Source organism: Ursus arctos, unplaced genomic scaffold, assembly GCF_023065955.2.
Source record: "Ursus arctos isolate Adak ecotype North America unplaced genomic scaffold, UrsArc2.0 scaffold_18, whole genome shotgun sequence".
Classification (NCBI taxonomy): Eukaryota; Metazoa; Chordata; class Mammalia; order Carnivora; family Ursidae; genus Ursus; species Ursus arctos.
In genome coordinates this window covers 51,436,385-51,456,138 of record NW_026622852.1, presented here as the reverse complement: position 1 = coordinate 51,456,138, position 19,754 = coordinate 51,436,385, and the positions used below count along the sequence as shown (strand labels likewise).

General features: G+C 40.4%; 1 protein-coding gene across 12 annotated transcripts in view; it reads left to right on the top strand.

The window, feature by feature from the left end:
• Positions 1 to 6,204: 6,204 nt before the first annotated feature.
• The window catches only part of MAPKAP1 (MAPK associated protein 1), a 237,004-nt gene continuing 223,454 nt past the window's right edge, over positions 6,205 to 19,754 (top strand). For 8 of the 12 annotated variants that reach the window (XM_057313762.1, XM_044389603.3, XM_026513971.4 and 5 more), the window contains exons 1-2: positions 6,371 to 6,474; positions 8,113 to 8,174. The gene's annotated coding sequence lies outside the window, so the exon portion shown is untranslated. Of the gene's footprint in view, positions 6,475 to 8,112; positions 8,175 to 19,754 lie in introns of all 12 variants that reach the window. The other 4 variants (XM_048222917.2, XM_026513965.3, XM_044389602.3 and 1 more) reach the window with 3 other exon arrangements.

Here is a 19,754-nt window from a genome sequence, read left to right as displayed (position 1 = left end):
CTCACGGAAGGTGATGATAATGAAGTGAGATAAGGGAAATCCAAAACCACTCTCTAGGGATGTGGTTCAGGGGATGGAATGCTTTAGAAAGAGTCCATGTGAGGGAAGACTAAAGGAATTGAGGTTACTTATACTGCATCATGGAGAAAAGAAAGGTATGGACAAAATTGCCATCTTCAAATATCTAAAGAGATATTGTTCATGTGTTTTAAACATCAGTTCTTGGCTAGGCAGGACAGGACATGAGGGAATTATCTTAAACGAGAACAGGAGGGACTTAGATTATCTCTCAATGGGAAGGAACTTAGCTGAAAGGATTGTGAGATGGTGGAAAGCAACATGATTTTGAGAAAGGACTTGGTTATTTTAGGAACAGGGAATGCTGATTATTATTGGGGAAGTGAAGAGCTTGGGGCCTCCAAGTCAGCCAATTACTAGCTATATGATCCTGAGGAAGTGATTTCACCTTTCTGGGGGTCAGTTACTTGATTTCTTAAATGGGGATAATGACAGTATTTATTTATTTATTGGATTGTCGTGAGGATTAAATTAGATGAGGTATAAAAAGGCATTAGGAATATCTGTACCAGGCGCAGAAAAAGTGCAACCGATGATGGATGCTATTCATTGCTATTAATCAATGCTGGTCCTACCTGGGGAGAAACCCTAGCACCACCACTCTCCACATAAACATAAGCTGTCCTTTCAGAGACATCAAACAAGCAAATACTGCTGTGTATTGTGACACAGTCTCATCAAAAACACATGTGAACACTCAGCAAGTGAAATAAAATAAGACTAAAATAATAGAGTCAGTGGAGTGAAGTGGTGAAGAGCATGGAGTCCATAAAACATGTGAGTACTTAGAACAGTGCCTGCCACCTAGGAATTGTTTGCCCTTGACAGAACAAAACCACAGTGCAAGCTAAGGTTAATTTTTAAGTGAAAGCTTCAAAAAAGCCCTATATGAGTTCTCCGGTGGGAGAAATTTCTCCAAATTTGTGTGCACCAAACAAACAGGTGGATAAGGTTTGAATGCATTGACCAGAAAGATCTTAGTTGTCTCGAGCAATGAGCAGTTATTCACTATTTGGATGTCCTAAGCTTTTATTTTTAAAACATTTGCAGGCACTACTTTGAATACCCTGCTTGTCAGCTTCGAAGAAAGACATTTGTTTCTGATATTTTGAATACACCCAAGAAACAGTCCTCTGCATTGTGACTGTATTCTATAAACTTGACTTCATAGCAATTATAACTCTGCAGCACATTTAACTTACCAATATTTATTGAAATATTTTTAGCTGCAAAAACATTTTATGTTCACTATTATTTATTAATGCCCTGTTTTAAAATATTACACATAAAATTTATTCCAGTGCACATTAGTAAATAAATTATGCTTGTAATTTCTAATGCATTTTTAATTATAAATTTATCCATGTCTACCTTTATTTATGATAGTGGTGTTTCACTGTTGAACATACTGTATATTAATGGAGACACTGTTAATTATGCATTCTTAGAAGTTACATTCGACAAAACATACGAGTCTGTTTTTTTATATCCTAAGTCCTGTTAACATCAATTAATTTAGGAGTTGGCGCTCGCAGTACTAGCTAACCTTTAGAGCAAGAAAAGATACTATTAGCAGCTGGTTAACAAGGCCTGGATTTGGGGAAAGGACTGCAATTATATATAAATGTAGCCAGAAAGATGCCATCTAATGCCAGCCAGATGTTTCATGTTCACCCCAAGTATCTAAAAAGGGATCCTCACCAGAAATAATATTCAGTACAAAAACACAATAGAACAAAGGTTAGTGAATCTCTGCTGAGCCCCCAGAACTGATCTGTACTTAAATAGTATCTGCAAAGCGCTGTTTTAAGATTTTCTGGTTGGTTAATGCTGTGCTTCCCTCCCACCTACCAAACTCACCTTATTATAAACAATACATTTGCTTTAAAAAATTGTTCACATTCAAATGTTATTTTAATTTGAAAAAATACTATATTGTTCTGAAATTGTATACTTTTTCAGGGGCTTCCTTGAAATAGTTTGAATGGATTTTTGACTAATTTACTGTTGTCCTGAAATTGCTTTGTACCATAGGAGTGTAAATGCCTATGTTTTCCCTCTGGGAGGAAAAAAATCTATTTCAAAAGGAGAGGGAACTAAAATTGGGGAAATAGCAGGGAAACATATTCACATATATAAAATATTAAGAACACACATTTGCAACGAAACTAGAAGGTGCCTCTGTTTTCCCACAGCTCTGGCAGGGCTTGAAAGAGCATTACTTTCATCCTATTATGTTTACTCTCAGCCTGTTGTCATAAGCTTGGCAAAGTGGTATTTTCCATGTGCAAATTCTGCTTATGCAAAATAAGATTTCCAATTGCATCATTTCATGTTCATGTTTTGAGCATCTTTTCATTTAACACACATTTTACCAAGTGTTTATGATGTTTTAAGATTTCAGTATAAAAAGAAATAACAAACGTTCCTTTCCTTATGGCCTGTCAAGGAGACAGATGTGTCTTGAAAGAACAGAAAATGTGATAAATGTTGAACATGGAGAATGAGGCTCTTCATGCGGTCCAATAGCGAGAGGTGTTCTGGGAAAGCTTCCCGGAGGAAGCAGTATATGAATTGGATCTTCAAGAATGAATAGAATATACTTAGAAATGGTTACAATGCCGTGTGTGTGTGTGTGTGTGTGTGTGTGTGTGTGTGTGCGCATGCGCACATGTGTATTAAAATCACTTGGGGGTTGGGGCGCCTGGATGGTGCAGTTGGTTGGGCAACCAACTCTTAGTTTTGGCTCAGGTGGTGATCTCCGGGTGGTGAGATTGAGGCCCGAGTTGGGCTCTGCACTCAGTGTAGAGTCTGCTCAGGACTCACTCTCCCTCTGCCCCACCCCCACTGAAAATAAATAAATCTTAAAAAAAAAAAAAGCACGTTGGGGTTTATCCTTTTATAATATTGCCACATGTTGTATAGAAACCTAAGACAGCCACTAAAGAGGTCACAAGATGTGCTGGGTGACATCTCTAGCCATCTTAGACCTTCCAACCATTCTGGCTGCCATTGACCGAAAGGCAAGACTGGCAGAAAAACTGCCCACCAACCCACAAAATCTTAAGAAATAATAGATGGTTGTTCTTTTAAGCCACAAAGAAGAAGGAGGAGGAGGAGGAGGAGAAGGAAGGGGAAGAAGGATGAGGAGGAGAAGATGAGGAGGTACAAGAAGGGGAGTTTACTGAGCAGAAAGGGATAGGGCAGGACTTGTGGAAAGCAAGTGCATAAAGGCCCTGATTCTTGCTGCCAATCTTGGTGTGCTAGGCCATAAGAGCTGGCATTTACAGAACACTGCCTGTTCTAAGCAGTCTCCACACAGTAGCTCATTGAATCCTCACAACAACCTAGATGAAGGAACTGAGATATAGAGAAAGCAAATAACTTATTGGAGGCACACAGACAATGGGTGTCTTTGAACCTCCGTCCATTGCCCCTCTTCTAGTCCTGGTGACCAGAAGAAAATGAACCTCCATCCTCTACCATGGTCTCCTCCATTCAGTTGGTCTGTCTACTCTCTTCCTTATCTGCCTACCTTCCCAACACCATTCCAGTTGGTTTCCTTTTCACCCTATGTCCGTCCATCATACTGGGAGCTTCTGAGGTCCACACGGCATCTCAGTTCCTTGACTTTTGTTTTAGATTTTATTTATTTTAGAGAAAGAGCGAGAGCGGGGAGAGGAGCAAAGGGGATTTTCCCAAGCAGACTCCGCACTGAGCATAGTGCCCCACGTGGGGCTTGATTTCACAACCCTGAGATCATGACCCGAGCTGAAATCAAGAGTCCAACGCTTAACCGACTGAGCCACCCAGGTGCCCCTATCTCACTCTCAATAACTTTTTCCTCCATTCTACCTCAGCCAGGACCTCATTCTCACATGACTCTTCATCTGAGGTTATTAAGACATCTGTCTCTGAGGATAATCTCCATCTTCCTGCCTTACTTTACTAGTGACCTTCATCACATATGTTCTGGGACCTACAGGCCAGTGACATGAGCCTTTCTGGAATTCTCTTATATACCTAGCCAGCATCCATTCTGTGCCCCTTTATTTTTTTTATTTTTATTTTCTATTTTTTTTTAAAGATTTTATTTATTTCTTTGACAGAGAAACAGCCAGCGAGAGAGGGAACACAAGCGGGAGGAGTGGGAGAGGAAGGAGCAGGCTCTCCCAGCAGAGCAGGGAGCAGGGAGCCTGATGTGGGGCTCGATCCCAGGACTCTGGGATCACGCCCTGAGCTAAAGGCAGACGCTTAACGACTGAGCCACCCAGGCGCCCCTGTGCCCCTTTAAAAAGCACTCTAAAAAGCTAAGGTTATAAGCTCCTTGACCCCATCACACCTGTCTGGCAAAACTGCTGCTTGAATTAAACCAATTGCTTCCTCTTTGTGTGCCTGTATCTTGACTGTTGAAACTAACAGTTTCAGAAAAATCACACAAACCATTATATTAGTATCACCACAAATTCAGAGTCTCCATTCTCAGTGGGATCCCCAACATTGTCCTTGAAATCTTATCGTATTTCCCTGTACTCCAACTTGCCCACTATTTCAAATTCAGTCAAACTTGACCATAAGTTTCATGAGGGCAGAGTCCCTGTCTGGTTTTTTCACCACTGAATCTCCAGTGCCTAGGATAAGCTTAATACATATGCACTCAATCAGTATCTGCTCACTGACTGAGGCGTAGTAGTAGTGGTAAGCATATTATGTAAATAGTAGTAAATGTTAGCTATGTGCCAGGCTCTATTCTATGCGAGTTATATGTATTAACTCATTTAATCCTCATGACAACCCAGTGAGGTTAGTTAGGGCTTTTGTCATTCCCATTTTACAGATAAGGAAACTTATAGGGGCTGCTTGAAGAATGAAATCACAAAACTAGTGAAAGGTACAGTTCCTCAGAACCTGTACAAGCTTCGAGGGTCCAGTCGATTTCAGTCTTAGATAGGTTGAGTTTTATGTGTCTGAGGGACAAACAGCAGCTTTGCTGCAGACTGGCGCTCAGGAAGAAAGTGAAAATGAAGATTAATATTGAGGAGGGGACAGCTAACCTGGTGACCTTGGAAAAGAGATTTTCAAATCTTGTTCACACACTTTGCTTTAGCAGAGGGCCTCCAACAGGTCCCCAGTGGAACTGTAGTGTTGTGTTGCAAGAGAGCATTTGGGTGTCAAGGGGTTTTTTTCCCCCCTGTGTGAGCTAAGAGAGCAATCACGTATTTGAAAACATGGGGGACGATACATGGTGTATTTGTTGGTGACTTTAATATTGTGTAATGATGCCCAGGGCTGAAATTCAGCTTTTTTTTTTTTCCCTTCCTTTTGCTAAGTTGCATTTTTGAGAGGCTTTCTGGGCCATCTTTCAGATTGGAGAGAGATCCTAGCATTGCACTACTTGAGTCCCTCTTTCCCCTTCACGGTGTCCCCCCCCCCCATTCTGTTAGGAGACAGACCACCAACAGTGAGCTCCTGTTCTGTGCCAGTCCTCTTATCTCACGGAAACCTCCCTTCTGTTCTTTAAAAAAATTTTTTTTCATTTATTTTTTTTAGAAGTATAGTTGACACACAATTCCCTGCAGTTCTTAAGGAAGATAGCTATTTCCATTTTACAAATAATAAGGGTAATAAGTAACATTTACTAGGTATTTATGTGTCAGGCACCGTGCTAAGTGCTTTACAAGCATCATCCCATTCCATTCTCACAGGAATACTCTAAAATTGGAACTACTGTACGGATGAGAAAACCGAGAGTCAAGAGAGGAGAAGGGTCATTTCTGAGGCTACACAAGTTACAGTTGGCATTTGAACCCAAGTCTTTGTGATCCAGACGCAAAGCTGTCTCATCACTCATTTCTGGATAATTGAGGGCTTTTTTCCATGGAGAAAGGAGAAGGAGATTTGAAGGAGAACCCTAATGTTGATTTCTATCCGACGCAAAACCACGGGTGCTGCGTCCCGCCAGATTCCCGGCTAACAACCTGTGACTCAGGCCTTACCCGGACCGCAGAAGTGCAGCGCATGCGTACGGCCTCCGTTCGGCCCCGCCCCCCCGGGAGGGCTTCATTCCTTGCTCTCTGCTCTGGGGCTTGCGCACTACGTCCCCAGCCAGCGGCGTCTTCCCGGTCGGGGACTTCCGGTGCGCGGGGTGCGGTTCCGGGTCGTGGCGCGGCTCCGGGTAACAGGGCTGCTGCTCGGCCGGCCGGCGGCGGCGAACAGTGGGGGCATGAGGGCGAGTCGGGAAAGCGGCAGTTGAGCCGGCGGGGAGGAGCGCCAGTCCCCGAGGATTCCGAGAGTGCGGAGCTCGGGGCAGGGGCCGGGAGGCGCGGGGAAGCCGGGCCCTTTCCTCAGGAACGTGTCCCGGGGCCGACCCGGCCCGTAGTGTGGCAGCAGCTTCAGGTAAAGGTTGCCCTAGCCGCTAGCTCTCTCGCTCACTCTCCCGTCAGCCCACCCGAGGAGCCTGGAGGTCCTCCTCAGTCCTCCGCTCTGGGCGCTGCCCCGAGGGATAGCCTGCCTGGCCCTTGATGAGGTGTCCATTGAGCATCCGTTTCCTCGTCCTTTCCAGAACTGGAGGCTGCTGTGAGCCTGACAGCTGGGTGTGTGATTGGGGGAGGAGAAGCCAGTGCACTGGGTAGTGTTGGGTGGGGGAGGGCTGTCTCCGGCAGGTTCTGGCCCTACCACTTCGCAACATCTAGGTGTCCTAATCTTCATAACATGGAAATTGTTTTTAAAGCATTGTCTGTGTGGTCCCTGTTTCCTTAGCGCCCCTTCCCCCCATTTGGCCCAAAGGAGTAAGCATCCTCGCAAAACTTTTTTTTTTTCTAGCTGGAGCGTTGCTGGAACTTGGATTCAGCTTTTTATGAGAATGGGAAGGAGTCTTTTAAATCTGGTTAAGGCTAAAAAAAAAATGTAGTTTAAACAAGATTATTACTTTAAGTGAAGACCCAAAAGTTGACTCAGAAATTGGTTAAAATTTTATTTGAAATGAATGCAAGTAATTTTTGAAGCCTGTCACAGTACATGTCACTGTGCAACGCATCATGTTATAAACCTAACGCAGCAAAGTTAAAAACTTCCCCGGGTGTGAACAAATGGAGACAGGCCTTAACACACATCAGTTAAAACAAAGTCAACATTCTCATTCTATTTTTCATAAGCGAAAGGGGAAGATGGTTAATAAATCCTAGTGGAACAGGAAAAGTTGGCACCATGTTTTATTCCTCATTTTGTGAGCCCACACAAGGTGCTTAGTAAATGCTGAAAGAGTTCTTGATGAAGCATTGATTATTGTGTTCATCTTTTGCAGTCTACACACTTGGAATTTCCTGGAGCCTATGAGGCATGCTAGTGGCCCCTTTGTCATTTAGCTTTGTGCTTATATCTACTTTCAATTACTGTGATGCCAGACTATACTCACATTATATACCTCTTGATCTGGCTCCAGCTATGTTTGAAAAAGTCCCCTTCCTTAATTCCCTACCCCGATCCTTTACTCTAGATAAGTAGGTCCTCAAATCAACTTTGTTTTCTCTTCGTCCATTGTTTTTTGGTAGGACATTCTCCCTGCCTAGGTTTCTCCTTTTTTGTTTCCACTTACTGAGTTGTTACCCGGGGCCCAGCAGAAACTGGTCTCCCTCAACCAATTCAAGACAACCCCAGTTGGAAAAGATTTCTTTTCTGGAATCCTATAAATACTCATTGTAATAATTTCGGTTAGCAAACATTTACTGAGTATGTATGTATGGGTGTCATCATGCTAGACAATGTATAGGTAAGTAAGACTCAGTCCTTGCCTGCAGGGTGCTCAATTTAGTGAGAGAGATAAGGAAATAATTCCGAGACAGAGTGATAAGTACACTGTGTGAAGGGCCTTTCTGTGATACAGTGATAGCACAGAAGGAGGGGTGGGTCATTAACTTTGAGGAGTGTGCTTTGGTCACCTAATGCTTCATGATGTGGGGTTAATTAAGTGTTATTTACTAGGTGCTGAAAGTATATAGGTTTCTCTTATTTAATCATTTTAACTTCAATTTACAGATTAGGAAGATTCAGGATAAATTACACATCTGGTACGAGACAGAGGCGGGATTCAAACCCAGGTCTGTCTGATGCCTACATCTGTGCTTTTTTTATCATGTGCTTCGCCTTCTTTCACACACCATAACACTATATACAAGTACATATTGAAGAAACTATAAAAGAGAAAAAATAATGAATGTCAATGAATGGTATAGTAATCCTTTAAATGTAGAGAAGACTGTGATCTTTCAAGGTCAGAAGGTGGTAGACGGGTTAGTTCAATTTTGAATATGAGCATTGAGGAGCTATAGAGAGTAACGTGGAGTCTGGATTCAGTTCCTTGTCCTTCCTCTTACTGCTTGATCTTTGGCAAGTTTCTTAATTCCAGTCATTTTCCTCAAGTTTGGGTTGGGATAGGGGGATAATATTGATCTCATGGAGTGTTGTGAATATTTAATGAGCTAATGTGGATAAAGGGCCTGATACATGGTTATGGTTCCCTGAAATGATAGTTGTAAGATGCAAAGATGCAATTTTTATGGTGGTTTTAGAGTGGCGAGTAGACCAGACTGAATAAAGCAAGCCAGTGCTTCTTTTAGTGGCGATACTGGGAGGTAAATTGGAGGGTCCGTAGGGGTCAAAGTCAGTGAGGGCTTCAGTGTCATCAAGAGAGGTAAAGCCCAGTTTCTGCCCATAATTTTTCCAGTTAATAAATGCTTTGAGGATCTCTGATTCGTTCAGCAATGCCAGGGAAAATGTTAAGACCCTGGGGATGCAAAAAGAAATAAGACCAGTGCCCACCCTGAGGTGGTTGACCTTCCAGTGGGGGAGATGTAAGTATGTGCAGGTAAACTGTAGTGAGGTGCTGAAGGTACTGATAGCAGTCCCCACAGGATACCGTAGAGCACAAAGGAGGGATCACTGATAATGGTAGCTAATGAGCACTTACTATGTACTAGCATTGTGTTAAATGCATTGTCTCATTCCTGTACAGAAAGGTGGTGTTAGCATCCTGTTTCTACAGATGAGGAAACTAGAGTGCAGAGAAGTTGAATAAGTTCCTTGAGTTTATGCAGCTCTTAGAGCTGTGAGTAGAAGGGATTATCTGTTAGACTTTGGTATCTTTACTCTTTGTGATGTGAATAGGTGGATGGGGACCCTCTGAAGAGACTTTCACAGAGATGCTAGCCCTTGAGCCATAGCTTCAGAGTAGCGCTGGTGTGCCTTCACTATGCTAGACAGCAGGGATAATGAGGAGTGAATGTGGCTGCTGCTGAAGCTCATGGCCTCATCTGTCACAGTAAAAAAAAAAAAAAAAAAAAATATATATATATATATATATATATATATTTTTTTTTTTTTGGTAGAGTAGAGGGTTGTTTTGTTTGTTGACTCATAACTGAAGACTTCAAAACTTGTAGTTCAGTGGATTTGTATATATTTCAGGGTAAGAGAATTTGCTGGACATCTGTTATTATGTTGTATAGGCCTTATTGTTAAGGACACAGCAATAGATACCAAATTATATGACTAGGAATTCTGTCACATTGCATTTTTTTCCCCAGGGGAGGTGCCCTGACTTTGTGCTTTCTGTGAGTTTGAGGTTTTCGAGAAGTTTTGACTTAAAAGTTAGCACATTTCAGCTTGTGCTAAATTTAAAACAATTGAGCACGTGTATTTTAGTCATTGTTAAATGTTTTTGTATATCTTACTTCCTTCAGTCTTTGGAATTCTTTGAGATAGGTGGTATTACCCCCATTGAATACATGAGCAACCTGAGACTTAGTGGTTAAATATATTGCCCAACTCACATAGCTAGTGAGTGATGACACCAGAAAAAATTGGCCAAAAAAGAGTAAACAAATATTTGTTAATTCTCTTTTGAGCATGTACCTCAGGGTTCTCCAGCTCAAGTGCTCATGATAAAGAGTAGGATGGACCTTGGTGAACTGGATGGCATGGGACCAGTCTGAAGGTAGCAGTTGCTGCTCAGCTCCAGTTGCTTATTGCTGTGTGAGGAAGGGGTCTGGTGTCCCTGGATCTTCTGAGGGATGATACTCTTTTTGTTTGTTATTTTTAAAAAATTTTTATTTTATCCTGATGTGGGATAATATTCTTTTGGGGGGGGAGATAATATTCTTGAGGGAGTATTAAAGAGATGCTGAAAATCTGGATTTTAATGTATTTAATTTTAAAATTTGCCATTTGAAAAAATTATTGTATAGACCAAAACACGTCTGTGGGCTGTGTACAGTCTAGGCTGCCTGATTATGAACTCTGATTTACCTGATTGCTGAAATTTTGGTACCCACTGTCCAAAGCAGAAGGTACAACACATGTAATGATTATTGATCAGAAGTCTACTGGTAAATTGCCAGAGTAAGGGTGTATTGTAATTAACTCATTCTGATTATGTTTGGGGAGGTGGCGCGGTGAATACTTTTATTATATAATCAGGCTAATTTTCAGGAGGGATGGGGTTTAGATGAGGAGATGACCTTGTAATACTTTTGCTTTGTGTTCTTAGCTGTTTAAATGCTACCAGATTCTTGTCTTTTGGTCCTCTTTACAGTACATGAAGTGAATAAGAAGGGTAATCATAACCTCTTGAAATGAAGAAACTGGTGCCCAGTGAATGACAGTTTAGTAGAAAGTGCACCAGATTGAGAGGGACCTGAATTCTGAATACAGTATGCCACTGTAGCCTTTTGCTTTTGGTCATTTACAAATCCTTGTATCTTTTTCCCATCTGGGTGATAATGAGGAGCTCACCTCAAGTCCTGCTAAGGTCTTTCCAGGATGCCAAGCTTCTTGATTCTAATTCACACTCTTAAAGTCACACCAGTGATTACCAGCAGACCCCAGTGGAGAATGGTTCAAATCTAAAATGCTGCTCCTTCTCTCATGATGGCAGGTAGGGAGCTACTGCTCAGCTCTTCCCTCTGTTCTTTCTTCATCACTAATTCTGGGAAAGGACCTTAACAGCCAGGTGCTTTCCAAATGCATACAGTGGTTTGTTGACTTTATATACACATGATTGAAAGGGGGCATAGAGACACCCACCATAGTGAGAGAAATATGGTCAGGGAGTTCCCAGCCCAAGGGTTTAATTTATTTATTTTTTGATACTCAGCCTCCACAAGGTGAGAATTGAAGAAATATTGTTCTTCTGGATACTTGTTTTCATCCATACTCTGTTGTATAAGGAAATAGCATAGAATATAAAAATGAGGAAAATAAATTCTGACCAGTAACTCAAAATTTATTATCTCTAGTTGGCAGCAGTCTAGATATACAGAGGAAATAGATTTAATATAGGAAACAAAATTTGGACCCAAAGAAGAAAACAGTTTTAAGTAATTGAAAGTGAGAAAATTGGGAGAAACCACTTGAACAACAAAACTTAAATTCTGGAAACAGCAAGAAGGTACTAGAATAACTATTGGAATTAAATTATAGTCATCACTTGTGAAATAAACTGAGTATTATGTCACATTTACCCCTAAATATATGCAGTGTTAAATTCATACCCTATACTTGAGTATATTTTTATATGTTTGAATATATTTTTATTTTATGCTTTTATTGATGCAGACAAAATGGACTGAATGTGTAAAACTTAAAAAATAACATTTTTTAGTTCCCTGTGGACTTATCTTACAGTACTGTATTATAAATAAGTACTCTTTCAGTAGAGAAAATGGTAGAAAATTGTTAGAAGGAATAGTTTTCTTTTAAATCAATTAAGAAAAAATAAAACAGTAAATTTTTTTTTTAAAGATTTTATTTATTTATTTATTTATTTGACGGAGAGAGAGACAGCCAGCGAGAGAGGGAACACAAGCAGGGGGAGTGGGAGAGGAAGAAGCAGGCTCATCGTGGAGGAGCCTGATGTGGGGCTCGATCCCATAACGCCGGGATCACGCCCTGAGCCGAAGGCAGACGCTTAACCGCTGTGCCACCCAGGCGCCCCTAAAACAGTAAATTTTTAATCTGAACTTTAGTTGTTGACATAAAGGAGACTAACAAAGAAGACCTGAGGTTGAATCTTGAAGCAATGTGAGGTGGGGCTTTAGAGTCCCAAGCACCTGGATTGGAATACTGGCTCTGTCAGTTATTAACTGTGTGAGCTGGACCGTCTGCAAACTGAGGCCAGCACTGCCAGTCTCATCTGGTGCTTGGGAGGATTAAGTGAAACCACTTATGTGAGTACCCGGTACTACAGGGCGTCTGGAGAGATGCAGGTACCAGCGTGCAGGGGCATAACACATTCAAATACAGTATAGCGTGGTGAGAAATGGCTCTGTGGAGTGGTTGTGAAGAAGTGAGACTCATTTTCATGTCTGGATAATGGGATGAGTCTCATTCGTTTCTAGTTGTGCTTCGTGAATTAGGGCACCTACCAAGCCTGCACTGTTGAGGCGTTTTAGTATGCCTTTTTTAGGTGTAGGGTTGAATGAAGTCATCTTTTAGGTTAAATGAATTGATCTGTTAAATAATAATAAAGACTTCCGATTGCTTATATTACCTTTTTGTGGTGTGCCCATGACTGCCCGTTGAAGTTGTTAAAACAAGGGGTATTATGCTCTCCTTGTCTCTGTCTTAACAAATGCAGAAACCGAACCTTAAGAAGTAACGTGATTGAAGGCAGAGAGCTGATACTGACAAAGCTTGGATTCAAACCTTTGGGGTTTTGTTTGTCTGTTTTTACTCTGAACACAGTGTTTTTGTCACTATTCTGTGCAGTTTTAGATTTGGTTGCTGGCCCTGTTTTAGAACGGTCATCAACTATGGCCTTTCTTACTCCTTTAAACTTAATGCCTGCAGAAAGTTGTTATTGATTATATTGTGTAAGTGTTTGGTTACAGGTATAATCTTATGAAGTTTAAAGATTTAATAAAACTAATCATAATACTTCTAGCAGAGATTGGTGGTGATTGGTTACAGATGTATTGCTAACGGAAATATGAAGTGGTGAAAATTTTCTGGAGGTCACCTTGGCATTATTTACCCAAGCCTTAAAAAATAAGTCATGCAAGCCTTTTGAGCTTGTAATTTCATTTTTAGAATTTCTTTTCAAGTTTTTATTTAAATTCCAGTTAGTTAACATAGAGTGTAATGTTAGTTTCAGGTATAGAATTTAGTGATTCATCACTTACATAGGACCCAGGGCTCACCACATCAAGTGCCCTCCTTAATCCCCATCACCCATTTAACCCTTCCCTCCTGCCCACCTCCCCTCCAGCAACCCTCTGTTCTCTGTAGTTAAGAGTCTGTTTTATGGTTCGCCTCTCCCTGCCCCCCCCCCCCCCGCCGCTATGTTTATATGTTTTGTAGAAATTTTTGGTAAAGAAATAATCAGAGATGTAGAAAAATAATTATGTTGCAAGATGTTCACTGCATCAGTACTTACATCAGCAAAAATTAGAAACAACTTTGGTAGTTAACAAAGAGCAATTATGGAAAGACCATTGAATGGAAGTATTGTGCAGTCATCTTAGATTTTTAGAATTTTGTTGACATATTAATATGTTCATCATGTAATATACAATGAAAAAAGGATATAAAACTATATAAAGTACAATCTCAATTATGTCAAACATATATGCAAAGGAAAAAAAAGAAATGGTGAGATTATGTCTTTATACTTTTCTTGGTTTTCCAAAGTATTCTCTGATAAATTATTTTTTAATAAAATCATTAAGTTTAAACTTAGTATTAAGAAATGTGAGTAGAGCCAATGAAAATCATTTCAGTCAAAAACTTTTCACTAATGCAGATGATCTGAAGTAATCAATGGGTTGTTATTTTCAAGTTAGTTTTAACCTCAACTGGTTTACATTTAGAATATGGTTTCAGGGCGCGTGGCTGGCTTAGTCGGTTAAGCAGCTGCCTTCGGCTCAGGTTGTGGCCCTAGGGTTCTGGGATCGAGCCCCACATTGGGGCTCCCTGCTCAGCGGGGAGTCTCCTTTTCCCTCTGACCCTCCACACTACTCATGCTCTCTCTCTCAAATAAATAAAATCTTAAAAAAAAAAAGGATATGGTTTCATGTATGTTGATGTAAATGATGTTGAGGTTCCCAGACTAAGCCTTTCTCTAACTCCCCCCAAATCCTATTTAAGACAGTATCATGCAAGAAGAGTTGCATTTGTGTTAGTGGTACCAGTGTCCTCTTCAGTGGCCAGTGGGAGAGTGGTAGCCTTCTGACAGCTGTCTTTCAGAGTACACTCCTCTCTGTGAGGTTGGACATTGGTATATGGAGTGTTTATGTGAATTGAATGCTTATATATGGATGGGGAAGTACTTTTTTTGGTATGGGAGATTGTAAGTGTGACTTCCTATCTTACTTTTTCTAAGGAAAAAAGGTCAAAGTTTGGGTTTTAATTTTTATGGTAACTATTCAAAAAAATACGAATATTAGAATGTCATGATGAATTTGTGCTTCTCTCATTTTCATGTATTTCACAATTGAAATTGCAGTAGTTTCAGCATGTACATATCAGCAAGATGGCCTGTTAGGGTTGTTGTTGTCGTGGTTGTTGTTGTAAATGGTAATTCTCCTATATACAATATAAAAAACATGCAAAAATTTTAACGATGTATTTGAGCATATTTAAATTAGGAAAATACCAGACAAGATGTTTCTTTTTGTAAACTGCTTCTGTCCAAAGCATTCTGTATATTATCAGAATGAAAAATGACAGCACTTTGTCATCTGTTCAAATTGATATTGCACTCTATGCAATGACAGCTGAAAAGGCCCACAGGTGCCATATAAAGAGGTGACCATGTTGTCATATTTCATTTCGGCATCCCTCTGCAAAGCCATAATTACCTAATTAGGTTGTTAATTAGGAGATTAGCATTTCACTATATTGATAGAATGCTCTTTACCGGCGTGGGGCTAGATACAGATTTGTCTGCCCTAATTTATAATCTCTGCCTTTTTTGTACTTATTTATTTGCTTAAGTTCCTGATGTGGGGCAATTCAGTTTACCTGAGAAACAGTTTGTTTATAAGCTAATGAAGCTTTGATCACTGGATTAAAGTTGCTGAGTTAAAATGTGAACAGAATTAAAAGGGTGGTCACATCCCCAAAACGATAATAAAAATTCTGAGTTGGTAGAATCTGTATGCTCATTAGCATAGGCAACAAATACATAATAAAAAATAAAATTGTTGGTTTTAAAAAAAAATCCAAAATACAAAAACTAAGTCTGAAATGTGATAGAGATTTATTTATCCTAAACTAGGCGAAGGCAATTATTTAGTTATCTTGAATAACAAATGTCTATCATTTACACTGGAGGCTTATAAAATATGTTAAGTATTTTGAACATGTTTCAGAAACTGAAGCTTGGTTAATGACTTTGGAACAAATATATTCAGTCTTCAGTTTAGACTTCCTTAGATAGTCATCATGCATCAGAGTTTATTTCATTTGTTTCTTCTGTCCATTAGTCTGTGCTTGGAACATTCTCTTCTCACGGCCTTTGCAGTCCTGAGTGCTTCTGGAATTTGAAGTATTTCACAGTAACCTTCACTTGGTGAACTATGTGTAGTAAGCGGCATTTCTATCAAGTGTGTCTAACCTTTTTTTGTGGGAGCAGGGTAGGGGCCAGCAAAATAATGATTTTCGTGTATTTTCACTCCAGTGCATGCTTTGACTATAATGTTTGTAGTTTGCATTATATGTACCTTTTCTGATCTTTCCAGTTAAGGAGATGCAGAGTTTTAGGAGCGCAGTGTTAGGAGCGCCGTTCCCACTTAGGAGTTTAGCTCCTTTTGATAGAATCAAAATGAGAGCCGGTGTTGTAGAAAGTGCACGTGTACTTAAGTCCTTTTTCCATGCAGTTGTTAGGAAGAATTGCATTTGTTTATACCTGTAATGTTCTTTACAATGAAAAAAATATTTTAAAATATTTGTATATGAAGAATATATCATGTGAAATCTTTTAGTCAAGTTAAGATTTTGCTTAATTGTGATCATTCATGTGTTGGTCAATATCTGCTGACTATACGTGAGGCACTAGGCATATGTCTGGGAATTGAGCAATGAAAACTCCAGACACCGACTCTGCTATCCTGGGACTTGCAGTCAAGTACAGACTAGTTTGAGAAATGTTTAGTAATGGGAGTGAAAGTGAGCATGGAGGAATACCTACCCTGGACTTGAAAAGGTCAGACCTTCTTGGGGCAGGTGAAGTCTGAATTGGGATCCGAAAGGTGAAGGAGCAAACTGAGCCAGTGGAAGGAAGGAGAAAACTGTTCTAGACAGAAGGAGTACATGCTCAAAAGCTGAAAAAAGAACTGAAACGTGAGTTTGGCTGGAGTAAAAAGAAGTAAAGGGGTAAGTAGAAGATGGAGCTGCAGATGTAGGCAAGGTTCAGTGTTAGTAAAGAGTTTGGGATTTTAAGACAAGTTAGGAAACAAGTTATGTGAGGGATGGTGGCTTGGATAGGTTATGGAGGTAGAAGTGAATGAAATCTAAAGCGAGAACAAGATGCACAGGATTAATTAAATGGCTGTAGGGTTCACAGAAAGAAAGGAGTCAAGGATTCTAATTTGGACGTTGTAATTGTTTTATAATTTTAAGTGAGAATGTGCTTTAGTACATCAGAGAGAAGAAGTCATGAGACTTCGTTTCCAATATGACCAAAACACGTACAGTACTACCAACTAGTTTTCTTTCAGGTGATCTGGGAAGAATACTCATATTTGAGTCTTGCTTTTGGTTCCTGGATTGTGGGCAGCTTTGTGGGGTATGCAGTAATATCTTAATGAGGTCCAGAGAAACTGCGATTCTTCCCTGTTTTCTGGTGCTGGGGTACTGGGCGGTGGAATTAGCACACCGGAGCTTTCCAGAGCCTTGTGTTTTCTACCATGCCATGTTGCCTTTCTGGTTTTATCCCCTTCTGTTTGTTTATTCCAAAGCGAAGAGAAGTACTCCCCAAGGACCAGTTGCTGACAGAGGCATTGTGTGGTTAACTCTGTGTCTTCTTCCGCCCCGCTCTAGTGTGGATTAAAGTGTTGTCTGGTGCTTTGGTAGGAGAAGCTGCTTCGGCGCCTGAGGGTTTGTTTCAGCAAAGTCCAAGATTCTGTTGGGATTTCTGGCACTAGGATTTAATCTTCTTCAACTAGAAATGTCGATTAGGTACCTCCACCCAAGTTCGCTAACATATATGAAAGTTCTCCTTTTCCTGAGGAAAAGACTTGGAAGCTCCCATTTTTGCATGAGGAATTTCATCTCTCTTTGATGTAATCAACATGTATTGCAAAGTTTTTAAAAATTTCATGGTTACAGTTGCCACCACTGTTCAGTTAAGTGATTTGTTGGCATCATTATGTTAGAATCACCTGAAGTAGAAGAAGAAATCTAGGATGGAGCATGGATTCTGGCCTTTATGTGTTTCTACCCCCCACCCCTCTATTTTTTAAAATTGGGATATAATTCTTAATGCCATAAAATTCCGCCCCTTTAAAATGTACAATTTAATAGGTTTTTTTTTGCATATTCACAAAGTTGTATAACCATCATCACTATGTAATTCAAGAATATTTTTATCACCCAAAAGGAAATCCCATACGCACAAGTAGTCACTCCTCATTTCTCCCTCCCACAGTTCCTGGCAACCATTAATCTACTTTCAGTGAACCTTTCATATAAATGGAGTCGTACATGATGTGGCCTTTTGTGTTTGGCTTCTTTTACTTAGCGTATTTTCAAGGTTCAGATATGTTGTAGCATGTGTCAGTACTTCATTCCTTTTTATTGCTGAATAATATTCCTTTCTGTGGAGATAACACTTTTGCTTATCCATTCATGAGTTGATGGAGATACGTTTTTCCCCCACCTCTTTGGCTATTGTGAATAATACTGTTGTCAACATTCCTGTGCAAGTTTCTGTGTGAATATATGTTTTCTGTTCTTTTCTAATGGATTGCTGGGTCATATGGTAACTCTGCTTAACATTTTGAAGAACTGCCAACCGTTTTCAAAAGTGGCTGCACCATTTTACATTCTCACTAACAGTGTATAAAGTCTGCCCCCTTTTTGCTTCTGCTCTCTTCAGGCTCTGTTGCTCTGGTGTGGGCTGGAAGCAACCTTAGGCTCTAGGAGTTCCATGAGCCCTTTGTCTTGATAAATGGGAAATATTCCATTTTTCTTGTTCCACCAAGTTTATCCTTCAAGCATATGTGTACCAGGCCTCATATTGGGTATTAGTGACAGGAAGCCAAATAAGGCTTTTAGTCTTTCCCTCTCAAGGACTTCCTAATCCAGTGTTTGGAACTTCTTATTAGGTAATGGGGGGAGAGGGAAAAGCCAGTGAAGAAAGTAACTGCCTAGGAATTTGTGAATTTCCACAGCATGGATCCTAACTTTAGAATCTGTGCAAAGATTGACTTGGTTTTCACAGCTTCTACGATTTCTTTTTCTTAACCCATCCTTTAACTCTTGCTATTCCTTGGATTTTGTCCCTGTGTTACTGCTCTTCTTTCCTTGCATATTTTCGCTGGGTGAGCTCATTCACATCTCGGTTTCATCTGTCATTTATATGTTGATGTCTTCCAAATTTGCTCAGCTCTTTCTCCTAGGCTTCAGATTTGCATATCCTTTGTGTGTCATTTATATGTTGTAGTCTCCCAGATTCACTCAGACCTCATTCTTGGGCCGTCAGGTTTACATCATGATGAATCTCCATTTGGGTACTCCGTAGATATCTCAAGTTCACTGTGTTTGAAACATAATTCCTCATTTTCCTCTACCTGTTAAGCTGTTCCTACTTTTCAGTTTACAGTTTCATTTGTTGGCACTATCCTGCAGGCCATAGAATCTCCCTTTCTCCTTAATGCTCCACATCCAGTCACCCAGTTCTAGCAGTTTTATTTTCTACGTATTTCTTATCTATTTCTTAAATTTGTAGACCTATCTTTCACTGTGTTACTTCAGATTTCATCATCTTTCCCTGAGCTGTAGTCACAGCTTCATAACTAATCTTATGTCTTGTCCATCAGATTAATCTGTGCACCTGCCAGAACAGTCTCTCTGAAATGCTCATCTAATCAGCAGCTTTGAACTCTGTGTAGTTTTAGTTACTAAATACACGTTCTGCTGTTTCTTGTTTTAATGCCTTATCTCATGTTGTCTCTTCAACTTGAAAGAGATGAGTTTGTCTCTTTGACCCTTCTCCGAGCCATCCAGCTTCTCATCTTTGAAGATTCATCTTAGAACACGGAATGATTGCAGTAATAATAGTGGACATTTGTATAATGTTTACCATGGGCTAGACACTGTTATATGCACATAACATATGTGAATTCATTAAATCTTCAAAATAATCCTATGAGATAGGTACCAAAATTATTCCTGTTTCCACATGTGGAAACAGGCACTGAAATTGTTACTTTGCCTAGATGTCACAGTGAGTGAGTAGCTGAGTTCAGATTTGAACCCAGGCAGTCTGATGCTTGATTGCTTGCTCTGTCTCTCCTGCCTACCCTTTGTCAACCTACCTGATTATCTGTGCTTCCCCCACCTCAAAAGTTAGTTATCCTGGGGTGCCTGGGTGGCCCAGCGGCTAAGCGTCTGCCTTCGGCTCAGGGCGTGATCCCGGCGTTGTGGGATCAAGCCCCACATCAGGCTCTTCCGCTATGAGC